General features: G+C 46.7%; 1 protein-coding gene across 1 annotated transcript in view; it reads right to left on the bottom strand.

Moving 5' to 3' along the window:
- IL1RAPL2 (interleukin 1 receptor accessory protein like 2) overlaps positions 1-14,248 on the bottom strand; it is a 562,906-nt gene extending 548,658 nt beyond the window's left edge. The window contains exon 1 of the mRNA XM_025215004.1: positions 13,946-14,248. The gene's annotated coding sequence lies outside the window, so the exon portion shown is untranslated. The remainder of the gene's footprint in view (positions 1-13,945) is intronic.
- Between the last annotated feature and the right edge of the window lie 32 nt (positions 14,249-14,280).

Genomic DNA, 14,280 nt, shown 5'->3' with positions numbered 1-14,280 from the left:
GTCACACCCCCCCCCCCCCCCCCCCGATCTATACTGAAACACTGAGTCCTATCTTCCGAGCCCTGTCCCACCACGCCAAGGCAGGCTTTGCAAAATAGTCTCTGGTTTTCATTCGTTCTCCCCAGCTCCAATAACTTCCAAGATTCAAAAGGGTCCCGAGTGAAACGAGTGGGAGAAGTATATTAAATGCGAATAGACTATTAATATTCGGTGAGAAAGAAAACCAGTGCAGGCTATATCAGGCTCCAAGTCCTGGTTTTTTTCATAAAATGAGGTTGTGTTCTAATCTTTAGAGTTATTAATCTCATTTTTAAAGGACTTGTATGGGTTTGGTTTTTTTTAAAGGGCTTTTGTAGTTTGTTTTTCAAATGCAAAGCGCGAGATGCTGACGCTCCATGGGGCTTTGCGGATACCGGTTTCTCCACAGTATTTGAGATGGGGAAGGTGCTCATTAAAAACGAGAACCCACCTCTTTCGCAGTTTCCAATTGTCAGGTTTTGTTGCTCAGAAATCTCAGGGAAATAAATTACTGTTTTCCCACACAAAGCATGAACTGGCAACACCAATTCTTTTGTCTTTGTGCTTGTACTCCAGATAGTGATTTATGTTCCGTTCCTTTTGATGTTACTTTCCCAATTTCTAAGGCTTTTAATTTTAATGAGAATTTTTCTATCAACCTGCTCCTCTTTTTGTTACCCCTACCAAAAAACTTTGAGCTGCATAAAACTGAAATCTTTTTGATCCATCTCTCATTCCTGGTTTCCAAGGGTCTCACTGCCTTCCAATATACCATATAAAGGGCCCTCTTTATTAATGCCCAATCTTTACTAGGGGAAAACTGATATCAGAAAAGCCTGGAGTTTATATATGCCCACTAGAGCTGAAGATCTGAATCATGCAGCATCCTTCAGTCTGTTGCTCAATGAGCACTGAATAAGATTTCATTTTTGCCTAATTCGCTGTGCATCTCCAACATCTTAACCAGGCACTTAAGTCCTCTCAATATGCAGCGCACGTAAGTAATTCTGTAATAAAGTTTGGATTTAGCATTCATACCTCAATACCTGAAACTCCACGACACTACTGCTCCGCTGGGCTCAACCCCATGACTAGGTTAACATCTGGCAAGCTCAGATTCTCCTTTTTTCCTCCCCCACCCTGTCTATAAGCAATTATACAGTAAACTCAATACTAGGCTATCTGGTGGCTCAAAAGGCAGGTGACTTGGAAACACTGAGTGGCAACAGAAATACAGTTGTGCAGTGGAAAAAGCTATTACAAACTGAAGGGTGTAGTTATGCCACCTGCAGTTTAGTAATATAAATGGACAAGGACATGTCATATTGGTGCTCTACGTTTCGCTCTGGCTCCATTTAAGTGCTAATCTTTCAAAGCTACAAGGAAGAGCTGGAAGGGTGGGGAGCATAAGCTTTACAGAACCTTAATTCTGTGACCCCTTGAAGGCCGAACGGCTCTTCAATGATATCGGTGGGGTGCCACCAATATCACAGTCAGTCTGGAAGAGGCTTCAAGAGAAGCGTATTGCATCGCTACTCGGATGTTCATAATGGCTGGTCCCAAACATAAAAATCACTCCCTTTTTTGGAGAGACTTCTTCAGCAACTGTCTACATTTCACTAGCATTAGTGAGTTCCTCCACCCCCACCACCACAGCCACTTCTTGGGCTTTACAGTTAGCTTTTCTGTCTATAGCTTTACTTTCAAGTCTCATTCTTCTCTGACAAACCCACATCTCTACCAAAGCTGCAACAGATCAGAATTGGGTAGCTAGCATTTCATCACCCAGAGCATCACAATAAATGTGAAGAGTGTTCTTGCTACCAGAAGGCCCGAGCTCACTGGTTTCAGAAAGAGGAAACACAGCTAGGACTAGAAGACCACATTTCTAGATCTGGTAACATGGCATATCCCGTGGCACTGCCTATGTGGCTATTAGCACCAAGCCTTCTTCTTCACTGATTTCCACATGGGGAGATGTTCACCCCAAGCCTCCAGCTTTCAAGAACACCATCACCAAGCCTTCCTTTTAAACTTCTTCCTGGCCACTTGACTTAGCAACAGTTCTCTGAACTGAAGCTTCCTGGAATAGTCATCTTCTTAATAACTCATCCAGAACTCGTATACTTGCTTCACCTGGTATTTCCCAAAATATCTTTAGGTTGTTCACCTTTTATTTTGTGGCTCTACATCATCACCACCTCCTCCCCACTCCACCCTGCCCCGGCCCCTCTATCCTCCCACCCCCACCCCCATCCCACTCCATCCTCCCACCCCTCATATCTCCTTCCAAGTCTGCTTGTTCAGAGAATAAGCAATTTCTCTCCACCTATCAGGCTCAGAATAATTTAGGCAGCAAATAGGTTAATCAAAAATCCAACATTCGCTCAAAAAGACAGTAGATGAGAAGTGCTAAGGATGAAGCCCTCCAGTCTTTCAGTCCCAACTGCTATTAACTTCAGGAGCAGTTTCATTTCAGCTAGAAATGAGCATGGAATCCATTATGAGACCTTAGAGACAGTTTTTGGCATCCAGCTCACTTCTCCATCCCTTGCTCTCACTCCAACTATCCCACCCCCACTTACCACTTGTCAACAGAGGTTGTGAGAGAGCAGTTCACCATCTCTAAGGCTAGGGACAGAAGCTGCACATAAACTGGTACAAGTGATCAGAACCAGTTCAGATCTGTAACACAACAGAAGTTCAGTGCACATAAACTGCTTTCAAAGTGGCCAAAACTGGTTTAAGATAAACCTGGATGGATGCAGTATCAGACTTAAGTTAAATTGATTTATTCAGCTTCTGTCCCAGATCCCTTCCAGATTCAAGTGAATTCACAGTCCACCCGCATCCCAGGATGTTTTGCACCTCCCCTGCAAACCCCCACCCCCTCAGGGTGGGCGGGTTAGGCTTGACCCAAGCTGTCTACTCCAGCCAATCAGGAAGTTGTGCTCTAGCACACCCCCCAGCTTCTAGCCTAAGCCGCTGCAGGCATCTGCCTGCATTTCCAGAATCCAAATGAATGTCTGTTCGCTTGCTTATCAGCAGGGATCTGGGTCTTCCATTTCCCATGGGAAAACAAAAAAAAAAAGTGGATTTCCCCTTTTAACCAAGAAAAACATAGATTTTTCATTTTAACAGAGAAGCACACGAATTTTCCATTTTTGCAAAGAGCTCTGTGCAGGCTTTCCAATTCCTCTGTAACACGGTGGTCTGGCCCTTTAAGAGGGAGCAAGAAGCCGTGTTAGAGAAGCCCCGCTGTGGACGTTTTGGGCACCTATACAATACTGGACTTCAATTAATCGAGAGTGCTGGAGCGTGCTAATTAGCATGCTCCAGCAGCCTCCAGCATCCCCACACTTCAAACTGGCAGCAAGCGCACTTTAACTGAAGCTCATGCAACAAGCTTTAGTTAAAGCACCCCTGCCACTATTTTGAAGTGCAGGACACTGAATACACATGACGCTGTGGGCACTTTAATTAGAGAGCTCCGAGAGCCACTCTAATTAAAGCACACCCTCCTCCACCCCAGAGCAAGTGTAAAGATGCCCTTAGGTAATTAGGGAGTTCCCCACTACTAGCCTAAAGCCCTAAAGGAGAGAGAGTAGAGGGAAGCAAAATGTGTAAATCAGCAGTTTTCAGGCAGGAGGTGAACTGGGACCCAAATACATTTGCTGCTAGGAAGGGGCCACACTCCTTTCCTGGGCCAGAGCCAAGGGGCCCCTTCCTACTGCCTAGAGAAGGGCCGAGGTTTCTGTCTGGTTTATTTGCACATTTGGTGGAAGGACTGTGATTTTGTATTTGAACAACTGGCTGTGGTGCTCTGTAGGGAGCAAAACCAGCTTGCAAGCCAGCATGCTCACCAGCCCACTTATATCTCCGCAGCGCCGAGCATCCCCAAACTCAGTTCACAGAAACGTTGGGGTCCATTGTGCCTACCACCGCATGACAGCTACTCCCCATGCAGATAGCACTGCCATATTCACCGGGCTTTTCAATCACTCTCTTGAGCAAGGCTTGCCCTTCCTAAATATTAAATATTCATCTTGCAATTAGTTCTGCTGCTGTTAAAAGGCTGCTGCAGCTCAGGGACCACAGCTACATTTTGTGACAGCCTGGAGGTTTGTTTTCTTTCTTAACCTTACTTACACTGTAGATGTCTTAAAAAAAAAAAAAGAAATGGAAAACTAACATTTGGATTATGCAAAACCAAAGTAATCAAGACCATTTCCACAAAAGAACAAGTTCTGTTAGCATTTCTAATTTACCTTGGGCATAAAATTGAACAGCAAAGGTCAAACTTAAGCCTTTTTTCCCCCTCTGCAACACGAAAATTGCCATTCAAAGCTCTTTCAAATCATCCATCCCTTAACCTACCAGATGTGACGGGGCAAAGTACGGCTGACACTGCTGCTTCTCAACCACATGCTTCTTCTGAAATATGGCCATTTGCTTTGAAGTGCCCTGTAAGAGTCACAAGTTTTCAGCTCATACCTAAAAGCAGAGGTTCCCATCCTGCCTCTCCTTAATAGGATTCGATTGCAGTGGGCATTTTGAGTGTGTAAGGACGGGAGTCTACTCTAAGACGCAGGAAGCCCCTCTGTATGGCCACACTAGAACAAAAGAATAGGCTGTGTCAGTCCCGTGGGGCTCAATCCTGCCAGGCACTGAGCACCTCCACACCACTCCAGTTAAGCCGAAACACAGAACTGCTCCCAGGCTTATGGACTCAGATAAGGGATTTGCTGCACTGGGCCAGTATCTTCCATCACCAACCCCTAAAGGAACAGAGCGCCAAGGGGAATGGCACAGACAGCTTGTGTTCAGCTGCCTTATTAAGACAATCAACTTTACAGCCATTACAGCTAAGCCCTATCCCCATTCTATCTGGAAGAACACATGGCAGGAATAATTGCATTATAGCCTCATGCCTTTGCAGCCAGGACTGAAATACCTAACAGCTGGCAACACATTGAGGGGCTTCTTGTCCCTACCGCAGATTTTGAGGCCAATCGGGTGAGGAGGGTGTTAGTCACCTATATTGGGTGGCTCAGGAATCAGTGATCTCATCAGGAAATCTGTAATCTCTAGGAGGCTAATGCAAATCCTTATGCATAACAGGAGTAGATATTGCTGGGCTATTATTTGTTGCTGCCAAAGGACTTCACTTCCCATCTTAATCAGTTAGCCCTTCTTCACGGGGAAGTCACAAGTAGAGAAAAGCTCTCCGTCTTAGGGTAAGCCTTAGGTCATAAATTTACAAAGCTCCAAAGAGAAACTAAATTGGATTTTAACTTGGTGGTGGAGGAGAGTAGTTGTCCCACATTTGACAGCACCCTCTCAAGTCCTCAGCATTTCAAGACCCCACAATACTAAATAGAAAAAATGCACCAAGTGTTGTAATAGCTCTCCTGAAGGTGTCATTGCTGAGGTAGCTCTCATTCTCTGTGTAATATTCCTTGTCCCAGTTGCTGGAGTTACTAATGTCAACGGAAACCTTTCCAGCAACAGAATGGCTTCAAGATCATGCACTCAATTTTGAGCAGAGCATGTAGAAACACTGACCAGGCACCAATGCTTTCTTTGTAGGACACCAGTCCACTGCCCAAAATAACATGCATAAGGATTGCATACGAGATAGGGATGAAAGAAGGCAGCAACAAAATAATGGTGTGGAAAGTAGACAGAAAAAGCCTTTTGCCCAAGCATTCGGTGAAAGGCAGCAGAGCACACCTGGCTTACGAAGGTTTGAAATTAGTGTCCAAATACCCTTTGCTTATGCAGGCCTACTTTTACCCTATGTAAAAGGCTTGCTCGATTGTACCCCAATGATTTTAAAGATTCATTTTAAGAAATGCCTCCTGGCTGCAAGAAGTAGAAGTAGTTTTGGTCATATTAAAACATCAATAATAAAACTCAACATGACAAAAAAGCTGTTGAATTATACTCTACAGAAAAGGCCCTAGGGGAGTTCACATGAAACCTTCTGATCCAGGAGTTGCCTATTAGAGTCTTCATTTATAGCAATGACTGAAATGCATGAAACAGAAGGCTCAGATTTAATATCCCAGATACTTTTAAACGCTCCCGTCTTTATAGCATCAGGATACTAATAAAGAAATGTGCACACTAGAAGATCTTGTCTGAACCTTTCCTAAAGCAAGAATCTGAGTAGCTCATTTGAGCCCGTCAGCAAACAAAAGAAACCAAAGCCATCTCACATTATCTTGTAGTAACTACACTGAGCCTCATGAGTTTGCAAACCAGCTTTGCTTCCCTGCACACTAAAAAAAGGGAAAAAAAAATCATTAGATCAAAGGTAAAATTGTGGCACCTCTCTCTTAATTAACTTTCTACCTCCTTGAGTCCACTTTTCTCCACCTCAGTCATAGATACCTTTGGGCACTTCGGGAACCAAACGTTTGTTGCTTCCAGCTGCACCCAAGATTGTACCCGATTAGACGCTACCGAGTTCATTGGAAACCTGCTGGCTTGTCATTCATTCATTCATTTATTTTTCCAAAAACCTCTGGCTTTAACTTGATCTAGCTTTAATTAGCTATAACCCTTCTTCTCATGCGTCACCTATTATATAAATAAGCTTGTCTTGTGTCACAGCTTTTAAGTTTGAGCAACCTAATCATTTTACAGACTTTCAAAATGAAATACAGGTTGTGGGAGGAGTGCTACATTTGTACTTCAAGCAAGCGCCTCTGGTTTATGAGGTCAGCATAATGGACCCATTAATTTACAGCCATTTTTTCCAGAGTGGGAGCTATTAATATTCTACATATATTTACTTCTGCAGAATGTGGCTTAATCAATACGATACCTCAGGCAATGTGAAATACTGTAGGGTACGTAAAAGAAAAGATTGTCAAACTCAAGAGTTTTTATGTCCACTGATTGGGTTTAACCATCTGGCAGGTCAGAGAGGTTCTTAGAAGATTACTGAAAGGATGGTAGGAGACAGAAAGCCTTCAGCTGTTCAACACTAGGGACCTCAAACTGATGTAACAATGTCAGCTTTACAGATGCAGTTAAATTCTCCATCGTGGAGGCTGTTATGCCAGTACAGTTTAATTAACCAACAATTATCTCCGCACAAGGAGAGTTGTTGCTTTACCCTTACATAGTACTAGGCAAATAGTTATAGGCTGAATCCCATAGAGAACTGACTGTGGAAAGCAGGCTTTGAATCCAAATTGCAACCGAAGCGCCATCCCCTACCATCCTTCTACAAACCATTCAGGAGCAAAGGAGTTTGGCTCAAGCAAAGGACAGTAAAATTGCCAAGAACATCAGGTACCGCAAGCAGAACTTTCAGATTAAAAAAAGGAACAGATTCTGCTTTTATCAGCACCAGGGAGATTCATGCCCTCTGCCCTCACACCGATTGTTAATCAGAAGCCTCTGAATGGCACAAACAAGAGCAGAATTCAGCCAGGACAGAAGACACTTTTGCACCTTTTGTAGTTGTGCCAAACCTGGTCCCCAGAACAGCTGCTATAGGAAAGCAAGTCAAAAATGAAGAGCCAGTTCAAACTAAGGAAGGTTGCCATCCTGTACGAGACTAAGCCCCTTCAGTCTCAGTCACTAATCCACTATTCTCAGTTCCCATTGCATGTAGTGGGAGCTCAGAACCGAGCCACTCAGCCCCCCTGCGGCAATCAAGCCTTCAGAATAAATGTCTGTCCGCACGCTGGATTTTCCCCTAGTTTTATGCTGAACCTATCGCTAGACTCTTACCACAGTCTTTTCAAGGTCCACTTTTCACAAGGTCCCCGTAGCAGGTTGTTCAGAATGTCAGTACTGCTCATTTTATTGGAGTCATTCCCACTGCCTTCACACCTCTGATATTTACATAATAATGGTATTTACACAACTTGTGTTAAGTCTAGCCAGCATTTGCTCATACACATTAATGAAACAAGTGTCAAGAGATCATCATTCTGCTTACAGCATGCTTGGAATTTTCTGCCTTGATCTTCCGTATAGCCACATGGCTCTCTCCTGAACGTGCAAAACTCAAAAGTAGACAAGATTAGCAGAAATGCTGGCGTGCCAACTGTTGTTCTTCCTCTTGGAAACACACTTATCAGTTCAAAAGAAGAGAGTCGGGCCGTTTCACTCTGCCGTTAGCCAGAAGCAAGTCACTGTCATTAGTCACCACTACTCTGCAATACACAGCTTCGCAAAAGCTGGGGGCTCCAGTCTGATCCCAACCTGAACAGCTGGAGAGCTCTCTGGCAAGAGCCTGCACTGACCAGGCAGTGAACTCACAGGTCACGGCACAGGCGCAGCACAGCCAAAGTGGGGGGGGGCCGTACCGCCTCCGACCCCATTCCTGGATCCACTGCTGCACAATAGAGCAAACGTCTCTGTTGACTTTATTGGATCAGTCACCAAACACTTAGGAAAACACTGAAGGCAAAATCATGAAGTCAAGATTTCCATTCACTTTAATGGGACCGGGATGTCTCACTTAGTTTTTAACCGAAGATTTAAACACAGCCCCCCTGAGAAAGAAGTGCGATGGTGAACCATTTCCTCACATTGAGGAACAATTTGAAAACTTAACTTTTCTGTACAGGATTAAAGGCTTTCTGCTAAACAGCTTCTTGCAGAAATCGCATTGTTTGAGGCAGGCTTAGGGATGATAGTGAGCCTGGTTTCTCTTACAGCTCTTAAAGGCTGCTTAATAGTTGTTCATGCTTTTGCATCCCTTGATATTTTCCAGCTTCTGCTTCAGTTTGAAGTGAGAGATTACTCAGAGCCCAAATGTATTCAAGAGCAGGAAAGCCCTATACATTATAAATGCTTTATTTGTACTAGTCAGAGTAGTACCCAGCTCAGAATGGGTTTGCGTAGGTCTTCCCTGACTAAAACAGTGCTCGTGACCCGCCTTTCCCATATGTCTACCCGTGAAACTAGTGCTGCTTACGGGAGGGGGTCAATCGATCAAGTCTGTTGATCAGTTAAGTCCTGCCTACCAAATTCACCCCTGTGCCACACAACTTCTTAAGTGACAACTGAGACTTGAGAACACAAGTAGAAAAGGCCTTTGAGAGTATTAAAAAGATTTAAAATTTTTTTTTAAATCTAACGAAACAGGAACAAAGTAAAAGACTACAAAGAGAAAAGTTTAGGGTTCTTTTCAAACCAAATTTTTCTTCCTCTGCCTTTGCTTTGGGGTGACAGTGTACAGCGAGTGGCAATCCTGTATATTTTATAAGTTTCTTCCCATGCAAGTGGTTACAGGCTTGATTTCTGTATTCTGAGAGAGAAACATGGAGCATCTCTGTTTTAGGGCCACAGAAAACCAAACCAAACCAGAACCATCCTTCATTGGTCCTTGGAAGTGCCAGCTGAAACAAGAATTAAAACTTTAGGGAAGACTTGGCTCCTAGAGTTCTGCTCTCTGCACTCAAGTGGTAACTAGTCTCTTACTTCTTTCCGCTATTAATGCATTTACATGTTTTACAACCGATCAGTTCAAAAGCTCATTAGTCCTTTGGTCCTTTATGCTAGTCTCAGAGAATTCTGGGAAACCAGGTCTTAGTACAAGTATTACAGTTCAGCTGCTAAATTTGTCGTGCACTATCAATATATTTAACAAAGCCATAGCCAACAGTCTATGCACAATCTTAAGTACAAGGTGTGCAAACAACTTGCACGTCAAAAGGCAGAAGACAGCAGTTCTAATGAACAGCAAAGACTCTGGGGCAAAATGCACACAAGCTATTCTGGGACGGTTGCAGGAAGAAGCCTATATCCAGGACCTATTCTTGGGCTGATCCAGCTTTGAGAGATCATCATATTTTAGCCTGGGGGGTTTTTCCCACTGCCGCTGTCAGAAATGGTGCAGAAATGCTTGGAAAGAAGAGGATTTGCCTTGGAATAAAACAGCTAAAGATCCAAATCCTGTGTTCAAGATACTGGCCACACACACGGGTCACAGAGGGCTTGGTTAGAATTTTCCCAGGAGAGCCAGAAATTTCCCTTTAATCCCTGTGTCAGATCACCTGAACAAGCATGACAGGTGTTCCCTTACCCACCATCTCCACATTCCTTCAGGGGGCCTGCAATCTCTGGTCAGATTATAGTTGCCCCCTGCCGCTCTCTCCTCCTCCCACCCCATGCAAGAGAGAGGCTCCTTGCATTTCTGCCCCTTCATCCCAGGAGGAAGCCTTGAGATGTGCGTTCACTGCTGGAACGGAGCTGCACAAGAGCTGAGCACACCCTGTTCTGCTCCAAACGCAGAAATGCTGCTCCCAGCAGCTCGGACAGAGCTATATTTGGGTTACTCGAGATTTCTAGTGTGCACAGGCATGGGCCCTCTGGCCCCCAGGGGACAAAGCTTGGTGGCCGTGTACTCGTTTTCAGCAGAGGAACAAATAGTTTCCCTGCTGACAGAACACTTAAAAATAAATGAGCACTTCCATCCGAGAGTCAGGCCTAGGAGCCGGATGCTTTTGTCATGCCCTGTCCTGGCAGAACGTCCCCCTGGCAGCCGGCACCCCATGCTGTGCTGTCTGGGGTTCACAGAGTGCTCTTAAGTTTCCTTCAATCTAATTAAAGCTGCCTCACTGGTATCCATACCATGGTGGCGGCACGCTCCACGGAGCACAAGACCGAGTGTGCCCTGCCCATCCACTCCGAGGCCACAAATCGGCCGAGGAGTGTGCGTCGGGCCCACAGAGCCCGCACTCGGGCACAATGTAGACCGAGAGCCTAGGAGCAGGCACTGAGGGTCGAGCCTGGAGCACCTCATGGCTCTCAAATACATCAGTGGTCCTGGGTGGATGGGTACTCAGCCCCATGCTCCCCAGAACAAAACCGCTGCTCCAGTATAGACAATGCCCGCATCTCTCCCAAAGCCTCTCCAGCACAATTCATAGCAGCCCCACCAGCTCTTCACAGAAGCCCCATCACCCAACAGGCTCACAAGTCGGTGCTGAGTCCTCTTCCCCACGCTCCTCGGTATCTTAAGCCCACCACGTCAGAGGGAACATCAGACAAAGTTTCTGCATCACAGCAGCAGAAAGTTCAGGTACGTCCATCCCCAAGGCAAAAAACCCTTCCCATTTCCTCCCACTCCCCAGAAAGGAGGCTGTCTTGGCACAAGCCCAGCCCCTGAGCATGGTGCTGGGGACACCCCAAAGCATCCTCACACTGCCTTGTCTCTGAGATTAACACAGAGGGAAAGGAAGCAGGTGGGTGAGGCTTCTTGCCCTCAGAGTCACAGTGAAGCTCTCCATGCCAGGATGCAGACATCCCCAGAGACTCGGCAAACGTGTCTAAACAGAATCACTCCTTAGACAGCACAAGGGAGATGCAGCTGCTGGCAAAAACAACGGAAACCTTTACAAGTGTTTCCCTACCACAAGTTTCTTCACTCCTCTAAGGTGTTCTCTAAGCTTAGGCCAGGGCTCTCCAAGGGGCTCAGCATCCTTCTCCAGCAGATCCTGGCTTCTCCTCTAGACCATGAGACCTGTCCCCTCCAGCGCAGGCCTGAGTGTCAGAAAGAGTCCCCTCTGCTACGAGAGCAATCGCTCTCCGTCCCATCAAGATCCGTCCCCTGCCTTCAAGGGCTGCCTGAGCTCTCATATTTTGGGATTTTAAGATAGTTTTTGAATCTAATAGTTGCTCTCCTGTTTCACTCTGCAAACCCGAGTTGATTTCCTGAGGCTTCAGCCATTTCACTGTCCTCAAACGCTCGTCCCTGAATGGGAGTCACCATAGATTAACCACCCCCAGTCTGCGAGACACAGGACACAGCACGTGGGAATTTCCACATGCACCAAAACATTCAGGCTACAGCCAGTTGGGCACATCAGCCAGAACGGATACACTGCACGTAGGCAGATAACCCAACTTGCAGGCTGTATACAGTAACCTCACATTTCACTGCTACTTGCCAACAACTTGCCGAATTTCAGGTTCCAAGATAACATGAAACTGGAACCATTCCACTAATATTCAGGTGGAAAGGTTACATGCATCTAGCACCCGCATGAAGCCACCTGGTAGGAGTTTCTAGAGGTCAGCCACATTCATCTCCAAGCACAGATCCCTTCCACTGGAGTCATTCTCCTATCGGGCTGGAAAGGGAACGGCCTGTAGTCCATCCCCATATTAGACAGAGGTTGTACACGAGCAAAGACTGCCACTAACAGAAAGCAGCCCAGCCCTTTTCAAGTGACAGCAGGAAGATGAGGCTCTGAGTGAGGCAAGATGCTCTGGGATAAATCCACAGCTTTTTACATTTATGGCACCCAAAGAGTTCTTGAGGAGTCACTTACTCACGGGGAGGTCGCCCACTTTGCACCGCTGCTGACGACTGCACCGAGCACAAAGCAACAAAGAATCAGGTCTGCGGCAGCTACAGAATCAACTGCCTGGTGTCCGGACATCGAGATCAAGTTGCCACCCAAGAACCGGCGTAGGTCTCGCTGCGTTCACTGCTTCTTGGTTTACCAAGAAGCCCCAGAAGCTTTTGGTGTCTATCACTTTCCTTTCTATAGCCGTACACAAAGCACTTGTTAAGCTGTCGACTCTGACCACAACTAATAGCCGGAAGGACCTTGCTACAAGCTTATGGATGTCTCCATTCGCTTATCTGTATACGAATGTCTCACTTTCTCCTGAGCCAACTCTAAGTTCAGGCTGCTGCCTGGCAACACAGAGGGACTCGGAGAAGCTGGGAAATCAGAGTAGTTGCTGGCACACTTCTCGCACATGGATTCCTGGGCACAGGAAAACAGTGCAGAAGGGGACAGGCTGAGATATTTAGTAATTATCTCAAGGCGCTGCTTCTGCCCTGGACTCCACTCGTTTCCTACCCGCTGGCACATAACGTAGCAAATCCTGAACATCAAGAGGGGGCGAGGGGGAAGTGAGAAGTATACGTTTATAAATTTCCCAAAATGTTTGCTTCTTGCTGCCAGCGCTGAAATGTTTGAGACGGGTCCTGCCAGCCTATTCCACTTCTAGTCCATCATTGCTTGCACGTTAAAATCCCTCTTGAAATGCTTATGGCAAAAGCACTTTTTGTACCTGCCTCTCTCGGGAGAGCGCTCCTGCGAACGCACTCAGACACAAACTGGCACAAAGGTCATTTACTTAGCATTAGCGGGACCCTTTCCCTTGGGTTTACATGACGTTTGCTCGGGCTCTGTAATCTCTGGACATCCACCCCGTGCCCCCAAGTCCGATTCTAGAAGAAATGCCCTAATGCACACAGCGATTTTCCAGCTCGTGACAGAATAATCACTTCCTACGACCGTTGTGTTTGGGTTTTTTGAAAGCGAAGCAGCAGGGAAACTCGATGCAGCGAAACAGCCCTGGAAGAACGCAGCCTCCCTATCGCACACCAACATTTCCATATAGGTGGCAACAACAATTGCATTTGTTTCGGTCAACGGAGCACTTCTTAAATTAGCCCACCAAGCAGAGATTTACAGGGGAGCATTTCCCCCTGGCCGCGGCACTGAAACCCACAGATTCCCAAGGCTTTCCAATGGCAGGGGTGAGTCTCTCCGAATCCTACATCCCATCCCTAAACGGGGGCCCCTGCCAGAAGCAACAGGCCCCTCCATGGGGAGGGAGCACCTGGTGCAAAGTCGGCTGCTTTTTTCATGCTTCTTTCCCTTCTGTTCAATCAGTTATGAAACGGACCCCGAAGAAAAAAAGGTACAGAAACAGCGGAGGAACCGGCCGAGACTCTCAGAAACAGTCGATTTCCTATTGAAAACCCCTTAAAAAACAAGTTACCGGTGCAAGGGGAAGCAGAGGGAGGAAATAATCCGCCTGAATCTAGACTCTCCGAGTGGGAATACAATACAGTCCAGCAATACAATACCCTAAGAGACCCCAAAGCAACCAGTGCCCCCACCCCCCACCCCAGCCCGGCTGTTAGACTTGCCTGTAAAGCACGGGGCGTCTTAATACGCATCTCTGGGGCAGCCTGTGCGTTCTCCTCTTGCAGGCAGCTCCCAGCACACGTCCAGCCCCTCCCGCCGCTCGTCCAGCCCCGACCCCGGGCAGAAAGCGGAGCGCCCCTCCACCTCCACACTTCGCCCTCAACTTTGCAAGTCCCGGAGGGGAAGGGGAAGGGGAAAGGGAAAGGGGAAGGGAAGGGGTCCGCCTCCCCTCCGCCGGGCAAAGTTGGAGGCTTACCGCTGCGGGCGGGCGCTCAGCATCCCGGGCGCGGGCAGCGCCGACTTAGCGCGCGGCCCGCGGCGTGTGTCCGTGCAGCGC

The sequence above is a fragment of the Alligator sinensis genome, unplaced genomic scaffold (genome assembly GCF_000455745.1).
Source record: "Alligator sinensis unplaced genomic scaffold, ASM45574v1 scaffold1388_1, whole genome shotgun sequence".
Lineage (NCBI taxonomy): Eukaryota > Metazoa > Chordata > Crocodylia > Alligatoridae > Alligator > Alligator sinensis.
The sequence above is the reverse complement of the archived record's forward strand: the minus strand, read 5'-3'. Positions and strand labels throughout refer to the sequence as shown.